The 16,584-nt window shown below is 42.4% G+C and overlaps 1 protein-coding gene across 6 annotated transcripts in view; it reads right to left on the bottom strand.

Annotated features, from left to right (window-relative positions):
* Positions 1-16,584, bottom strand: part of Lair1 (leukocyte associated immunoglobulin like receptor 1) — a 98,717-nt gene that overhangs the window by 50,357 nt on the left and 31,776 nt on the right. For 4 of the 6 annotated variants that reach the window (XM_085842422.1, XM_085842417.1, XM_085842419.1 and 1 more), the window contains one exon: positions 2,462-2,591. The exons of the other annotated variants lie outside the window; for them this stretch is intronic. The gene's annotated coding sequence lies outside the window, so the exon portion shown is untranslated. The remainder of the gene's footprint in view (positions 1-2,461; positions 2,592-16,584) is intronic. 6 annotated transcript variants of the gene reach the window in all.

Below are 16,584 nucleotides of genomic sequence, written 5' to 3'. Positions count from 1 at the left end.
GGGGCTGGTGAGATGGCTCAGTGGGTAAGAGCACCCGACTGCTCTTCCGAAGGTCCAGAGTTCAAATCCCAGCAACCACATGGTGGCTCACAACCATCCGCAACGAGATCTGGCGCCCTCTTCTGGAGTGTCTGAAGACAGCTACAGTGTACTTACATATAATAAATAAATAAATCTTTAAAAAAAAAAAGTGAACCAAGCTGGACCTAAGAAGGATAGCTAAGTAATAAAGAATTTATGCTGTTCTTGCAAAGTACTCAAGTTTGGCTCTGAAAAGCGACATCAGGAAACTACATCAGCCTTTAACTCCAGCTGCAAGAGATCTGAAGCCACTGATGGATCTGATGCCTCCACAGGCACCTATATGTATATGCACAAATGCACACTTACACACATAGTTCAAAATAAAATCTTAAACAAGATAAAAAAAGGATAGTTTTTTTTTTTTTCCATGGTGAGAGACTGCCATGTGGAAGATCCAGGCTGGCATGTGGAGTTCTTCCTGGGATAACTGAGGTACCCAGGTCTCCTCTGGCTTCACTTCACTAGGCCTTGAACCTGAGAGAAACATGGTATATCCACTTATTATCTTTGTCTTTATTTTTATTAAATTTCTATAGTAAATGGGTTTAATCATGGTGTTTTCACACATGTACATCCTTGTACTTTTTGCATATACACTTCCCCATTACCTACACACACACACACACACATATATATACATACATATATATGTGTGTGTGTGTGTATTTACATATATTTTATTTTGTATTTGTTTTTCTGGGTTTATCTTATTTCCCTGTATATAATCCCCAGCTCCATTCATTTTCCTGACAATGCCACAAATTTATTCCTCTTTATGGCTGGGTAAAAATTCCACTTTGTTTATGTGCCATATTTTCTTTATCCATTCATCCACTGGTGGATGTCTAGCTTTTTTCCACAACTTGGCTGTTGTAAATAGTGCTATAGTAAACATAAATGTGCAGGAATTTCTGTAGCATGGTGACTTTGATTCCTTTGGCCATATAGCCAGGAGTGGTATAGCTGGATCAAATAGCCATTTTATGTTTAGGGTTTTTTTGGGGGGGACTATTGTGGTACCTATTGATTTCCATGGTGATTTCACAAATTGCTCTTCTCACTGCAGTGGATACGGATTCCTCTCCCCCTGCCCCCATCCAGCATTTCTCTTTTAGAACACTGAAATGGTTCGAGTCACTCCTGCTCACAGTCCACTGGTGGGAATTGGTTAAGAAGGCACAGCTTGGGCTGTCTTGTTTGGCCTCAGTGGAAGAGGAAGTGCCTAGCCTCACAAAGACTTGAAATGTCAGAAGGGGGGTACCCAGGGTGCCCCTGCCTGCTCAGAGGGGGAGAGTCCACAGCTTAGCCTGAGAAGAGAGTAGAGTTATCTTTGTGGCAGCTACCTGAAGGACAACACTGCACAGTGTTACAGACTAATGGCTGTCCTTCAAGCATGCAGTGAGCCACAGTGGAAGATGCAGCCAGTTCACTGATGGAAAAGATATCCATCCCGTGGTCCAATGCAAAACTAAAGTAAAATAAGATCAACTACAACTAAAACTTGGGCTTGAGGAAGATGTCAGGAAGACCTTGCTGCTGCTGCTGCAGAAGTGTGTAGTTAGAGAAGTGGTGAGCTGGCCCAGGAGAAAGCAACACGAAGGCTGGCGACACTGAAGCAGCTCGGCCATGGCCAGGAGTTAGGAAAGTCACTGCTCTGAGAGTTGAGTCAATTCTGCCATTACCTTTATGAAATGAGGAAAAATAGTAGTTTAATCAGGGAGGAGGTCCTTGCCTGCCAGAACCAAATTCAGGTAGCTGAATCAAGATGACAACTGTGGATATTTCAACAAAAGTACAGCTATTATCTGGGGAAGCAGGCTGGTAGAAGTTTGGCTCCCAGAAATATCTGACTAGGTGGGGTTTTTTTTTCCTTTAATTTTAGTGAGCTAAAAAAATGGATTTATTTGGAGTTTTAGTCAAAATTGGGAGGAGGAAAAAAAGCACCTGTTTCTCCTCACCTTACCCCAACAGTTTATAGAAAAGATTAAACAAAAAGTTAGTGGGGGAGGCCCCCTGCCCTGGTGTAGCTCTGTAAACTGAGTTGCATCTTCAAGATGGGGGGAGAAATACCACAACCCAAATCATCATAGCCAAATTAATTAAAGCAAGAAATTAATGGAGACAGCCTTTTCTGTTCATATACATAGGCTGCCACCCCCTATGGGTGACCTATGAGAGATCAGCTTTGGATGTGAGGAAGACAAGGCTTTTTAGTGCAGAGGTAGGGGGTTTCCAAATATGGGATTTGGTGGTCGAATAGGTACAGTTATCAGACCAACCCATCATAGTAAGCTAATCCTAACAACCTCCTGAGACACGGACATGGTTACAAGGAGGTCGTAACAATAGGTAGTCATAACAAGATAGCTATACCAACCTTATTGAAACAGAGGTAGGCTTGCAAGACGGTTATAAACAACTCTGTGAAACAGACATGATTTCCATTCCTGGAACAGGCAATGTAGAACCATTTGTAGTTAAAGCTACAGGTGGGGCATAGCCCAATCCTGCAGAAATAGAGGTTTAATCATAAACAGGAATGAGCTTAATTTGTCCTTACTGTAAGATGGCTTATAAGCCTAAAATGGGGGAATGCTGGCTCTTCCGGAGAGAACTGACTCCTAAGAGTTATCTTCTGACCTCCATGTGCACACCATGGCACATGCCCACGGATACTTACACCTACATCATGCACACAAATGCACAGTAACAATGAGTATTTTAGAGTTGCCTTAATTCTTCTTTTAGAAATGTTGGTTGGTGATTATTTTCTTTTAAACTTTGAAGTTCATTGTTTCACACTCTCCTAGCTTATAGCATTGCGGACAACAGACCCACTGTTATTCAGTGTCTCTGTCTTCATATGTGACTTTGTATTTTCACTTATCGTTTTCAGTGTTATTTTATTTGAATTTTAATTATGGTATGTCATAGAGGGATTTTTTTTTTCTGATACCACACATTTGAAGTTAAGAATTCTTTCTCTGTTTAGATGTCTATTAATTTTCTAGGTGTGGGAAACTATTGACAATAATCTCATAGGAAAGCTTGTTTCAACAATTTGATTTTATTCTTCTATCCAAGATATTAGTAGATTCTGTCTTTTGAATGTGTCCTAAAATTTTTGGTCACGTTCTTACTTAAATTTTCTTTATATACTTATATATGTATTACTGTATTGATCTTGCCCTTCATCTGTGATATTTTGGTATTTTTCTGTACAATTTTATCTGTCAGCAATGCTTCATATATTACATTTTTTGATCAATGTTTTTATTTCCAGAATTTCCATATAGTTCTTTGCAGTGTTTCTCTTTTCTTTTTGCTGTTTTTCTCCACATTTTAATTGTCTTAGTGTTTTATTGGTTGTTTTATTTATTTACACTTCAAATGTTATCTGCCTTCCAGGTTTCCTCTCTGCAAAGCCCCTATCACACCCACCCCCTGCTTCTATGAGGGTGCTCCCCCACCCACCCACTCTTGCCTCACTGCCCTAGCATTATCCTATGCTGAGGCAGCAAGCCTTCATAGGACCAAGAGTTTCCCCTCCCACTGATGCCAGATAAGGTCATCCTTATATGCAACTGGAGCCATGGGTCCCTCCATGTGTACTCTTTGGTTGGTGGTTTAGTCCTTAGAAGCTCTTGGGGGTCTGGTTGGTTGATATTGTTCTTCCTATGAAGTCACAAACCCCTCCAATCCCTCTGTTCTTTCCCTAACTCCCCCATTGGGGTCTCTGTGCTCAGTCCTATGGTTGGCTGCAAGCATTCACATCTGTATTGATAAGTCTCTGGCAGAGCCTCTCAAGAGAACAGCTATATCAAGCTCCTGTCAGCAAGCACTCACATTTTAGATTTTTACACCAAGATACTATTGCCGCAGACGCTTTGAGCCCCTTTGTCTGCGTGGAACAGGTCTCTAGTCTCGGGTGGGCAAAGCGTCGGATGAATTTGACAGACAGACACACACAGGAGAGGTCGTATTGGATCTGAATGTAATGTCAAATCGAGCATCAGACTTTTTATGTAGAAGACAATAAGGAAGTTGGGTGACACACCAGCAAGGTACAAAGAGGTTACTGGATTCTTACATAAAACGAATGTAAACACAGAAGGTCTAACAGGAACCACCTGGGATAGAATTCATAGTTAACAACTGGGCTCAACAAGGGCTCCACCCAAGACTCACTTAATCTTGGAAGCCAGGGTCAAGGGCTTAGTGCCCTTGCCATAGTTTCTATTTTAGTCTCTTGTATAGTCCACCTTCCCCTTAGGCCATTGTAAATACGTGTGTATGGGTGTAACTTTGCTATAGTTCTAAGTATCTATTTTGGTTTCTCCTTCGGTCTGAAACTTCTTCCTTCTTCCTTAGTGATGGTAAATTCTTGTGTAAGGGAGTGACTTAGCTTCTACATTCTTACTGAATTTTAAGCCCATGGTCTTGTTCAAGGACGTTCTAGGACTGTTGGAACACTGGCGAAAGGCTTTAGCTATGTCAGAATTCAATCTTAAAAGGCACTTATAATAGGAAAATACTGAAAGAGAGCACGTGGATCTATACACTAGACTAACGCGGGAATGGAAAATTAATGTATGGGTTAAAGGGAACGCCAGACTCCAAGAAGAGAGCTTCCTTGAAGCTCTTTGTCTCATGAGTGACTTTTAAGCCTCTCGGCTTAAGCTGACTCAACCAGAGCTCGTGACATACTATTTAATTTGTACCCTCTGGAAACTTCCTTTTTTTCTGTGTTAAATGGTTTAAGAACTCTCTCTTTCTTTCTTTGGACTAAATTCTATTTGATTCCTCAACTTAGTGTTTGTCTTAGGGTTCTACTGCTATGAACAGACACCATGACCAAAGCAAGTCTTATTAAAAACAGCATTTAACTGGGGCTGGTTTACAGGTTCAGAGGTTCAGTCCATTATCATCAAGGTGGGAGCATGGCAGTATGCAGGCAGGTATGGCACAGACAGAGCTGAGAGTTCTATGTCTTCATCCAAAGGCTGCTAGTGGAAGACTGACTTCCAGGCAACTAGGATGAGGGTCTTAAGCCCACAGCCACAGTGACACACCTACTCCAACCATGACACACCTATTCCAACAAGGCTACACCTCCAAATGGTGCCACTCCCTGGTCCAAGAATATACAAACCATCACACTACAACAATGACACACCTACTCCAACAAGACCACACCTCCTAATAGTGCCACTTCCTGGACCAATCATCACTTGATGATTGTACTAATGAGAGTACTGAAGGAAATCAAAAGTGGAGATCCAAAGTGAGAGACTGGAAATGGGGCTTCTAACCATCACAGTGTTTAAAACTGCCTAATAGTAGCACAGCAAAACCTTGATCTGGCAGTCTAGTTACATCATCCTGTTTGTCTTCTGATGTTGTGAAGTAATGACTTATCAGAGTGGAGTTTTTACTCCTGTGTGTTGCATCTTTTTGCATCTGTTGGAATGTGTGCGTCTTTTGGGTTGAAGTTCCTCTTTCTTTTCTCCAAAAACCCCCCAATTTTTTGTTTTCTCTGATATGAATCCTACAGATTAGTTATTTTCACTTGGATTTATGTTGATGGGAAAAGCTGACGACAGTAATGACTATGTTCCTCTGACCAGATTCTCAATGTGGACTGCACGAGAAGATATGGTTCTCTTTATTCATATTCCCTGAGATGTTTGTAACCAGGAACACCAGAGTCTTGTTTGTCCATATGGGAGTAAGCCTTGCCAAGCAGAATTAATGCCTTCAGCGTCACTCTTTTTGGGGTTTGTGAAAGTACAACCACAGAAAACCCCAAGTCAAGAGTCTTTAAGAAACGGCACTCAAACATTTCTAAATAAATAGCCACATTAGAAGCCCCACTTCCAGTCTCTCACTTTGGATCTCCATTTTTTATTTCCTTCTGTACTCTCATACCTGAGGGCCTTGGGTACCATCTCCCCTGTGACTCTATGTGCAAACAACTACCATCACTGTTACCAATTCCACCCTTCCAGTCCTTATGTCCCACTGCTCTCTCTGATTGGAGCTCCACTGCTGTCTTGAAGACAAAGCTGTGAAAGCTTTGAAAGTTTCTTAGCTTTTGATTTATGCGAAACTTTACTGGCAGTATATACCTGCATTTGATTATTGCACAGGTATCCTTGTATAAAAATAGCACACATTACTCAATAAATATGCAGTCATGTCATTAATACAAACAAAAACTGACATCTTGGCTGATATTAAAAATGATGGCGTTCTCTGCAATACTAATTTAAGAAATGCCAGATGTCTCTTACCTCCAAATTGATATTCATGTTTTTGAAGTGATTATACAGAAAAATGGTCTTCAAATGGGTTTTCTTTCTATAATGAAGAGTGGCCTACTGTTTTATTCTCTCAGCAAAGACCAGGCCTTTAAGAAAAATTTCCCAGAACATTTGTTACAGGATATTTTATGATTACAGGGGTGGATACAGCCCAACCCCAAGAAACATAAGTTTTACAGTAAACAGAAACCTCACTGAGCTGCTGTATCAAAGTGGTACCTTGTGGGAACTAATAAGGGGCCTGGGGAAGAGGGGGGAGGGAGGACCCACATCTGGCCAGAGTTCCACCTATGCTCTGGACAGGTGGACGCAGAAGGCTGCCAGACGCTTTCCACTCAGCCCTGGGTGGGCATCCAAGCCTCTGACCCACTCGATGGGGGGTAGGGGGTGGACAAGGGGCAGCCTGCACTGTAGCCCCAGGATTATGGGAGAGAGGGAAGAGAGGTTTCCATGCATTCGAGAGTGAGCGCAGCCTTGATGAGCAGAGACTGTCTATGGTTTTAGAGCTTTATTGTAGAAAGGCAGTGGGAAAGAGAGAAGGTAGAAAGAGAGAGAGACTGGCCATGGCCAAGAAGAGACGAAGGGGGAAAAGAGAGAGAGATGAAAGGCTAGAGAGAAAGAGAGAGTAAGAGGGAGAGGGGGAGAGGAGAGTAAGAGAACAAAGTGAGAGAAGTGAAAGAGAAAGGAGGGGCCAAACAGCCCCTTTTAAAGTGAGCTGCTATCTTTTCTGTTGCTAGGTAACTAGGGAGGAGTCTAGCCTGAAGGTCAGAAGTTTGGGACATTGCCTACTTGACTGCTAGCCATGCTTCTCTTGTGGGGGATGGTAACTTAGACAGGAGCCAGAGTTCCAGGAGACATGAGTGAACTCCTTCTGTCCCATGTAGGTAAATTATCACTACCAGGTCCCGGGATTCAGCATCTCAGCTTGACTGGAGACCAGCCCTTCTGTGCATAGCCCAATGCCCCACAGTACCTGACTACAAAATGGAGTTGGGCTGGTTTCTCAAAGCCTGTGTAGCACAGGCTGGCCTAGAACTCTCTATGAAGCCAAGAAACTTCTGATCCTCCTGCCTCCTCCACATCTTGAGTTTTTGTAGGAGTTCACCACCACTTCCACTTCAGGCTGTAGTATACAGCTCCAACCAAAGGCTTTCTGCATACATGCTAAGTGTAAGCCCCTCTTATAACTGAACTACATCCCCTGCCCGAAACTCCATTTTCTGGGAGGGGATATCTGAGAAAGAATTTCGCTCTGCAGCTCAGGCTGGCTTCACACAGATGACCTTCTGGTTTTGTGCACCATTATGTCATCGATTCATTTTGATTCTGACTACTTCCCCCTTTTTCTATGACAAAGTTGCTGACAAGCCATCCTGTGGTTTGCTCTTAACTGTCCTAAACCACAGCCGAGCTTACTATGGACCAAGCTTTTCACTGTAGAAAAAAATGGATGGAGGGCCAGAGAGAATCCAGATTCCCAACACACATAGCAGCTCACAACCATCTGTAACTCTAGGGGATCCAATACCCTCTTTTGCTTTCCAAGGGTGCCAGATGTAAACGTAGTGCATAGATATAATTAAAGGCAAAATACTCATACATATAAAACAATTAATTTTTTAATGGATGGAGATGCAGCTTGGTGATAAAGCAAGTTGCCTTGGCATGTTTCAGCCCCTGGGCTTTATCTCCAACACTGAAAAGGTTGGGGAAATGCTGAGGACAGTATACAACGACAGGGAATGCCAGCAGCAGGCTGGGATGGAAAAATCTCAGAAGCTCGCAGCAGCTCCTTGTAAAAAGGATGGCATTTGAGAGCCTGAGAAGCGTGAGACACATCCCTCCAGGGGACCTGCCATCTGAAATAAGGAACTGCCCACAGTAGGCCAGGATAGAGACATCTCAGTAACCCATGGCAGCTCTTTTTGTAAAAAAGAAAACAGGTGTTCCTATTTCTCCTGATCTTAGTTAGGCCTGAACCATGGCCGTATAGATTTTATTTGTGCATGACTGCTTTTCAGTTGGCCTTGGTGTGTATATTATTCTATTATTATGTCTGACTTTTCTATTTCTTTCTCCTTCTTCTCTGGTGAATTCTGTGAAACTAGATGTTCCTTGATGTAATGATTCTTAAACAATTAAACATTGAGGCATGGGGCACAGCACAGCACAATCCTAAAGGCCCAGGTGCATGCTGCTTGTTCTCATCGTGGAAACAACGCAATAACTGCACAATGGTAGTTGAGATTCATGTTTGACTTGCAAATAAAGTTTGAAGAAATTATTAGAAAATGAGACAGAGCCAACACTGAGACTTCAAGAAAGGAAAAAATATTGAAGTTATGAAATAAGTTTTGCAAAACATTTGAGAGTGGTTCCTGGATAAGAAAGTATAGAATGCATAAAATTAAATATTAGTAAAACTAAGTCAAAACATTGGGACTCTTAGGAGAGTCATTATGTGCAATGTACAGAAGCAGAAGGCTAGCAGAACTACTGAGTTAAGGGTTAATTTGATTCTTGCTGGCCACTGCTTGGCAGCTGTGCCCACATCATTTATCCTCAGAGCTTCACAGGAAAATGCAAGTGTCTGACCTTGGAGCTCTGAGCTCTGAAGTATAATAAGTCAAAAGTTAAAGTTTAAATAATGATAATTTTGCAATTATTATTATTTTGGCCATAGGCCTGGGAATCAGGGAAGCTTGAAACCTTGTGGGACAACTGTAATTCTTGATTCTTTGTGGGATGTGGTTATTCTTTTGAATTTGATTTAGAAATGACTATACAATGTCCTTTTTTTTTTAACCTGCTTTTGGAGTATCAATAAAAGGCTGGGCCAAGAAAAAGGTGGAAGAGCAAGTAGAGAGCGAGTGAGGTGAGATTGAGGTGTGCATGAGGTGAGGAGAGAGAACGTGAGAGATAACGTGAAGAGTGAGTGAAGGAAGAATGTGTATGGCGAGTGTGTGTGAGTGAAAGGAGAGTGCATGTGGTGTGTGTGAGGTGAATGTGAAGAGTGTATGTGTGAGTGAAAGGGGAATGCACACGGGTGTATACAAGTGTGGAAGTTGAAGAAAAGCAAAGCGCACAGGAGAATGCAGAGTGTGGTGCAGCCTCAAGCTGCAAGAGAGAAAGAGAGAGAGAGAGAGAGAGAGCCTTGAAAAATTGCCTGTCAGTGAAAAGTAGTCTGTGTCTATTATGTGCCTTCCAGATATCCCTGATTCCAGTTGAGAACTCTGATCCTGTGTAGAGGCTGGACCCCGACAGGGAAAAAGAGCAAATAAGACACAACATTATACACTGGAGTCTCTCAAAAACAGAAAGAAAGAGCAAGAGTTTGCAATTTTAAAATAAGCCAGAAACTGGGCAGCGGTGATGAATACCTTTAACTCAGGAGGCAAAGGCAAGCAGACCTCTGCGAGCTGGAGACCAGCCAGGTCTATAGAACAAGTTCGAGAACAGCTGGGGTTCTGCAGAGAAACCCTGTCTCTAAGTAAATAAATGAAAATAGAACAAGGAAGGAAGTTGAGAAAGGCGATTATACTTTGGGTGAGAATACAACTGTCTGGGGTTTGCCCAATCTGAAAGTGAAAGTAGCTGGTATGGGACAAAGACAGAGGGCAAAGAACAGGAACTAGGACTTCAGCAAAGCCACAGAATGGGATAGGTGGAGACCTGAGAGTTGAACAGTGAGGTTACTGGAAATATGGAGATGCAGCAGGAGATGAGGTCCTCAGCTAGGTGGACTCAGAGAGGTAGAAAAGACTCACTGAAACAGAGGTGACAAGGACTTTGGTTTTAGTGAAAGGAAAACAAAAGACACCACTAAAACTAAAGCATAAAAATAAAGTAAAAAACAAAACAAACAAACAAAAAAAAAAAAAACAGGTGGGGCTCACTTGTTCTTCCACCACTTAGGAGGCAGGCAGAGGTAGGAGAATGGACAGTTGAGCAGCCTGGGTTACATAGTAACAATCTTATTTAAAAACAAACAAACAAACAAACAAACCTGGGGACTAGAGAGATGGCTCTGTGGTTAATTGTTAAGAGCAGTTGCTACCCTTCCAGAGAACTCAGATTAAATTCCCAACATCCACATATCTCAGTTATCCACAGGTAACCCAGTGTCCTCTCCTGCCGTCTGTGGGCACTAGACATGCATATAGAACAAGACTTACACATAGGCAAAACACCCATGCACAAATTTTTTTAATAGAGCTCAAGAGATGGCCCAGCAGTTACTATCATGTACAGGGCACCTGAGGTTTGGTTCTCAGCACCCATATCAGGTGACATAGAACCTCCTATAACTACAATTCCAGGGAATCTGAACTCCATGAACACCTGAACATGCACACACTCATGCACATATACACAGAAAAATCTATTTTAATTTGCAAAGACTGTATCAGATATGCAGATATGGTGGTGTCTTACATGTATACAAACAGTGAGGGTTGGAGGGAGGGAAGAAGGGAGAGAGAGAGAGATGGAGAGAGTGAGAAGAGAACAGAAGAGAGAGAGAGAGAGAGAGAGAGAGAGAGAGAGAGAGAGAATATATGGAAATGAGACAGGTGTTCTCCTAAGCTCCTCTCCCTATGGTGATTCCTGTGTCAAATAATAAGAATTCCAATCTTCTAGTTTATTTTGTCTAAAATAAAATACAGCATTGTCCTCCACACTTCCTTTTCCTCACACCTCAGCAAATTATGTAAGTCTGCTCCTCACAATTCTCCAAGGCCAGCACACATCTCACAACCTCCACCCTTACCTATCATTTATACAGTTACATGGACTCCCCTTGGTTTCTCCTAAGATGTTACCTCTAATCTGCCCTGGATATGATGGTGTAATTAATCTGTTAAAAGCCTGTCAAATCACCCGAGATTAGGGGCATTCTGGCAAGAGTGACAGATGACATAATAGCACGAGGTGCCAAGAAGGACACCCACACACTGTACCAGTCTAGTTCGTCTCAGAATTTGTGCTCTTCCATATGAGAGGGGGTAATGTGCCAACTTCATGTCTGTCATTCTTGGAAATCATTCCCTTGAGAGCACAAGTTTGTCAGGAGCAGGAGAGAGATGCTGGGGAGATGCTTCCTTAGATAAAGGTTTCTGAGCAAACATGACAGCCTGAGTTCAGTTCCCAAAACCAACGACAAGCCAGATGTGGGAGCTCATGTCTGTAATCTCAGCACTTCTGCATTGAGATGAGATGCAGAGGCAGGAAAATCACTCGGAAGCAACAGCAAGAGAGACTCCGTCTCAATGAGATGGAAGGAGAAGACCAACTCGTGAAAATTTTCTCCTGACCTTCATGCATGTGCCATGGCATACACATAGAGCACTTATACACACACACACACACACACTCTAACATGCATGCACACACACATACATACACATACATACAAACATACGTTTGCACACACACATACACATATATATATATACACACACACAAACACACATACACACACACAAACACATACTCTAAATTGCTTAAAACTCACAAGTAGCTGAGGAATTGTTGGACATTGATGGTTTCTTGGAGAAGTAGAATTATTTTTCTGTGGAAGAGTGATGACTTGTATGTTACTCACCTATGCCCCAGTGCATAACTTCACATACATACATTCATACATACATACATAGGCAGCAAGTACCTGGACTTAGGGTTTAGAACAAATGAACAAATGATTAAATAACAGAAACTTTTAAAAAGAAGACATAAAATTGGAATAGAAATGTGTTGGGAGAAATCATGAGAAGAATTAGATTGAGGTAGTGGGGAATGGATATGATCAAGATACATTGTATACATATATGAAATTTTCAGAGTAAATAATTGATATTAAAACTATGTATAGGGCTAGGCACAGAGGCACTTCTTTAATCTAAGGCAGGGCAGGTGGACCTCTGTGAGTTCATGATTGGGTCTGGTCTACATAGTGAGTTTCAGGACAGTCTAGACTACCTAGAGAGAACATGTCTCAGAAAAACAAAAATATAATTGTATGAAACTGTATGTGGTGGCATACATCAGTAAATACTGATGTTAAATTATGTTATTACTGCAAGCATCCCTCTGATACTTACCCTCCTGAATATAAATAAGCGTGTTGGGAGATGTGGAACAATCTGTCTAAGTGATAACTGTTAAGTCGGACAACCTAGCTGTCCTTTTGCCAACAGTCAACTTTGAGTGTTCTAGAGATACCTTGCAGAAGCTACACAACAGTTGCAGCTGCCTGCTGTCAACACACAACCCTGGCTCCCGAAGTTTCAGCCTCAGCCATGACTGGTTGGAAAGTCTACAGGGAAGTGCGTCTCCAAATATTCCTACCCAGACCAGTCAAGGAGCACTTCCCCTCGTGGCCCAGCCAAGAGGTACAAAAAGATCAGTGCTATAATTGGGGTGAATACCGTTGTGGGGTATCTACCAGAGAAGACCTCTAAGACATGGGTTTAAGCCAAAAGAAAAATTTTAATCAGCCAGCCTGCAACTATACTGGGTGTTTGGGATCCCAGTGTAGCATGGACTAAGCAGTTCTTGGGTGAGCTTTTAAATAAGAAAACCATGCCCTGAATTAACGTACTTCAGTCAGCAAGAACATTTATCCAGAAACAGACTACAGAGGTGAAAAGGTAAGCAAGGTTAGTACATTTAGAGATTATCCTAGAACTGTGAATTTTGATGGGTTAGTTCTTCATTTTGGTACGCAGTACTGGCTACATGCTGAGTTTTATGGTCTGAAAGTTACTTCCATCATGGAAGCAGTTGAGCTAATGTCTGGGAGCCTGTTACAAATTACAGGGAATACAGCAACTGTAGTGTGTGTGTGTATGTTTATAAAAATTGTTTATAAAAGTTGATAAGTTTAGACAAGTAATACTTTTTAAACTATTTACACTGTATATAGTTTAAGTGTACAACATGAAGAGCTTTTAAAATAAATTTTGTATGTTTAGGATAAATAGAATATGGTGTTTTAATTTTAAAAAAATCCCTTTCAAGTAGGTTTTTACCCTCCCCCACTTGGCAGTTTTTTACATTCAAACAATACACTCATACAAGGAACCCTGCAGTGGGTCAGGAACACACACAAAGACACGTATACACGGATGGAAACTGCACGGGAGACTTGTCAGGAAGATAAACGCTTTCAGCAAAGGAGAGAGGGGGTTAGAAAGTAGTGATGACAGATGGGTCTTGAAAACTACTAAAATCTTGTGTGTCTGTGTGTCTGTGAGTGTGTGTGTGTGTGTATATGTGTCTATGTGTGTCTCTGTCTCTGTGTCAGTGTGTGTGTGTCTGTGAGTGTATATGTGGATGTCTGTGGGTGTCTGTGGGAGGGGGTGTCTGTGAGTGTCTATGTCTGTGTCTATCTGTGTGTGTGTGTGTGTGTGTGTGCTTGTGCGTGTAGCTTTCAGTGGATTTTATAAAATGGGGTAATCTGACAAACACTTTTCCAGTCTCCTGGTATCCACCAAGATAGAGAGCAGACAGACAAACCTCCTTGGTTACGTTTGTATTCCTGCAGACCAACAGGAGAGACAAGATTGGAAACCACGGGTACAATCCAGGAGTCCCTTACCATGGTTGCACCTCACTGCAGCTCATCAACCACTGTCACCCATAGCCACAAAATACTGAATGGGAAATTCCAGGAGTAAACTGCGTATACCTTTTCAATTATGTGCCTCTCTGAGTAGTTTGATGAAGTTTTTCTCAAAACAATACTCCGCCCAAAAGATATGGTAATAACTTCTATTACAGCGTTTTATGGTTGTCCTGTTTTATTTTTAGTGATGGCTGCTAGGCCTTGTGCCTAGTTTATACACTGAGCTTTGGCAGGGGGTTGCGGGGGATGCAGGCACATAGTATATATATAGATTCAATACTCGTGTGGTTTCAGGCATCTGCTGGGTGTCTTGAAATGAATTCCCCACAGATGGCAGGCTGCTGTGAGCTTGTTCACAGTCTGCTTAAAGTGATTGGAAAAGATAGTTGAGAAGCTTGCATCGGAGAGCTAGAGGGCCACAGACCCTCAGGAAGTACAGAGTGCTGGGTCTAGAGTAAAGGGGGTAGGAAGAGAGAAGGTGCCAGGTGGTTGGCCCCAGATCACATGGGGCCCTGTCACTCTTTGAAGTTACTCTGAGTAAAAGAGCAAGCATCACAAACTGTCCCAAGTTGAAGACACCTCCAGTGGTGAGTCTCTTTTTCCTAGACTTCCTTTATATAGCTGAACTACTCACACAGAGATCTGTCATTGCAGCAACCCTGAAACAGTCTCATCCACCTTCCTCAGCAGCCTCCCACCCCTTCCTTCTCATGGCTCTGCATTGAGTTGACTTCTGAATGCCTATGTTGGGGATGGGGGTCTCAAGGAGCTCCTCACATACGTGGCATAGTAACCTCTGAGTTGTACAGTACACACCTCACAGATCTGTGCATGGTGAGTCTATAATACTCCCATTGTGTATCTGCAGAGGTTTGTGCCGGTAACATTATTTTGCCAGGTGATAAGATATCTTAACTTCTCTCATGTGTAAGAAAAAAAGATAGCATTAGAAGCATCCAAAAGAGGAACAAAAACATAGGAGCTTCAATGCCATTATTAATAAGTGAAATAAATTGCTATACAGGGCGGGTAATGATGACAGGGTTTTAGACACCAGATTGTAACTATGTACAGTCACTGAGATCAGATGAGGAATTGCAGCCCAGCTGGCTCATTGTACCAGGAACTCCCACAGCCAGCGGAGTAATTATAGACACTAGATCTGCTGGGTGATTACCAGGCAGTCGTGGAGTCCAAAGCAATAATAGCATGGTTCCAAACCCAGGCAGTAGGCAACAACTAGAGACATGATCACAACTCATAGGCAGAGGGATGTTCCCGAAACATCAAGCCTCAAGAGGCCGAGGAGAGCTCCGCCACCCTCAGAAGTCCCCAAAAGTTGAATGACTCCCCCCCTTTTTATTTGGTTCTTAGAATTAAACCTAGCTTACATATGATATCAAAGACTCTACCACTGAGCCATTCCCCTAAATTCTCACTGATGGATTCTAGGCAGGAGCTCTACCACTGAGCCACACCTTTTATTCCCCTTCCCCATCCAGCACAAGTCTTTTCCTCATACTCATGTTCTTTTGCTTTGTTTTGTGGCCCACTCAGTTTAATTAGGGCCATCTGTGGGACCATGAGTTTAAAACTATTCATTGGAGCCTGACAGACTCACCAGTGGGTGCAAAACTAAAGGCAATGACACACCTAACCCGCCAATCTGTCAGTATCCAGTAGTTCAGCACAGAAAGGTAGAACATCACAAGCAACTGCTCTATCCATAACTGACTGATAACTGGCCCAATCTTGTGCAAGGCCCACTGCAGGTGACCACAACTGTTGGGAGATCATGATTACAACGGCTGGGTCCTGCTAGGGAGAAAGCATTTCACAGCTATCTTCTCCCTATCTTCTAGCTCTTATATTCTTTCTACCCCCTTTTCTTCAATGTTCCCCAGCCTACAAGGGGAATAATGTGAATATCCTATTTTAGGGCTGCGCACTCAACAGTCATGTCGAACAGCCATGAGTCTCTGCATTCACTGCCATTCACTGCAAAAAGAAGCTTCTCTGACTCACGCTTAGAGCAGGAGTTTTGGTGCCAGGAGATAGCTTGGTGCCATGACAATTTAGCTTAAAAAAAATGGAGCTCTTTCATTTTTATTGCCGAATAGTATTCTATTATGTGCCACAGTTTAGCCATTTGCCCACTGAAAAACAGCATGGCTGTTTCAAAAAACTCTCATCAAGAACCTAGAGTTAGAAAGGTCATAGGCCATAGTGGAGAACCTACTACTATTAGTCTGCTAAGTGGATATAGTATTAAACAGACATATTATATTATATTATGACTTATCATTGTATCCATAGATTAGTGTATCTCTCAACCCTCAGAGGAGCTTCTTTCTCTAGTAGATGGGGTCATGGAGACCCACAACTTGTCAAAGTTCAGAGAATAAGAGACGATGGCGTGCTCAGCCCTAAGATGGGGCAGAAAGATCTTAAGAGCCAGACGAGGTGGATGACCACAAGGAACCAATGTTTTCCAAAACAACAGGACAGTTGCACGTATGAACTCAGTGCTTGTTACAGCATGCACAAGACCAG

Source organism: Mus caroli, unplaced genomic scaffold (assembly GCF_978045245.1).
Source record: "Mus caroli unplaced genomic scaffold, Mus_caroli_1 scaffold_8, whole genome shotgun sequence".
NCBI lineage: Eukaryota > Metazoa > Chordata > Mammalia > Rodentia > Muridae > Mus > Mus caroli.
The sequence above is the reverse complement of the archived record's forward strand: the minus strand, read 5'-3'. Positions and strand labels throughout refer to the sequence as shown.